Raw genomic sequence first — 2,095 nt, 5'->3', positions numbered from 1 at the left:
TCCACCACCATCAGCTTTGATGGAAGTTCCAAAGTTGATGTGACCTGCCTTGGACTGCAGGGGGCAGCGGTGTTGAGGGACTGGACAGCAGACAGCCCAGGAAGGGCAATGAGTGCACAAGGTCTCCATTCAATTAATATAAAAGATTAAACTTTTATACGCACACAATAAAAACACAATTTCAAACAGCATACTACCAGTAGCTCAATTCCCTTATACTTGGGCTGTTATTAAATTCCAGACTTCACACTGCTGAGCTCTGGCGTCAACACTTCAGATACAACAGCACGGGCTAGTCTAGGGGTGTATCAATTAACTGTGATGCTTATTTTACATGTAACAGAGGTCTGTATCGTTTGCATTGGGATACAACAGAGATCACTGTGGTTCACCAAATGGATCTTGCATGAAGATCTAGCTCTATAGTTGGTATGGATAAGTACTCTCGCTATCCCATTTAAATCTTGTCTTTTAACAAAACAGCCAATCATTAAATTATTATGCATCATACAAGCAGCCAATCAGGACCATCACATTTATTGTGATACATATCGTATCATGACCTGCATATCGCAATACATATCGTGACATCAGTGTTCATCGTTAAACCCCTAGTCTAGTCGACCCATCTCTTGCCACATCGCCCTCTACGTTGTAACAGTGGGTTTTCAGGCTCTACAATAACAGTGCTAAGTACACAGCAGTGTTTGGCTGGTTTGGAAATTGACGTACACAGCACACTGTATGCAATCTGCTGGCTCTTTAAAGAATCCACTGGCTGCAGTGAATTTGCTGGTTCAGAATTGCAGAATTTATGTTTGTTGTTTTTTTTCTTTTCAGTTCTGGTTTATGCAAAACATTGCCAGCATTCTCAGGAAGAGCGCTCAGCCAAAATGATTAATTAAACATAATGATACAGTAATAATATTGATAAGCAAGCAAGCAGAGCACAAGCATAAACTATCAAGTCTGGATTCTGTCGTTTGCAAGGATGGAAATAAGACTCCTATTCCAAATCAGCTTCACCCAGTCCAGGTATTAATAGGAGCTTGGTTAGCCATAGTATGTAGGCAACAAGCTCAGATGTGTCTTATTATACTCCCAGTAAAACCAGGAGCGGATCAAACTGCTGTGCAATGCAACTCCTGCATTTGAGATAAAGGACTGACTGAATTGATTTTTTTCCGGGCTTGTCCTTTTATCAGTCGTATTTTATCAGACACAGAAGCGACTGCTTTACATTTGTGCTCTAGTAGTGTTCTTCATTTCGGTTATTTCATTACAAGAACAAACAGTGACACTCTACTTTCAGACGGCAGTCAACATTACAGTTCTAGAAATGAAAATGCTAGCACAAGGAAATACAGTACGCTGATTTCAGGACCTATTGTTGGTCTCAGCCGCACTAACCAGAGTGTAACCCAAAGTAAGAGAGCTCCCTCCCTCCCTCCAGGGGCCTGTGAATTGAAATAGCATTCCAAACACATGGTTTACAGGCAAGAAGGACTGAAGAATTCAACTGCTTAGCAGAGTCAATCTATTAGTGGGAGCTGAATTACACCTGAGCTCAATTAAAAAAACACGCCACGTATCATTTACAATTGAAGCTTACAGAGGAAGGCTCAAACCACTGTGCAATAGGCTGTGATAAACAGATTCATCTCAGCTGCAGAATTCCCTGTGCGTTATACTTTAATAAGCAAAGCACCGTATTCCCACATCACTCAGGGACTCAGTTTCCCTGAAACAGGAGTCGAGGGAGAATGCTGTTCAGAACCCTGCGTTTACACGAGAGAATTCTGCATAAATATTTTCTAAATATAAAGCAAATATTGTTTGCATGTAAAGTGATTACATAACCGCAAAAATTCAGCAGCTTCTTCCTAGGCCAGATCTATAAAAAAAAAAAAAAAAAAAAAAAGAAAACCAAAAAAGAAAATCCTAAATTTGAAACCTACAAAAGGTGCAATACCCTAGCCTTTAAAAATACACTGCTCACCCAAAAGGGCATTTGGTATGGCTGTAACACATCAAGAGTTTTCTTCCTTTTCAAATTAATTTTGTATATCATTCTCAGTAGCAGCCATCACATCCT

The sequence above is a fragment of the Polyodon spathula genome, chromosome 27 (assembly GCF_017654505.1).
Source record: "Polyodon spathula isolate WHYD16114869_AA chromosome 27, ASM1765450v1, whole genome shotgun sequence".
In the NCBI taxonomy this organism is placed as follows: Eukaryota; Metazoa; Chordata; class Actinopteri; order Acipenseriformes; family Polyodontidae; genus Polyodon; species Polyodon spathula.
Note: the sequence above shows the minus strand (reverse complement) of the source record.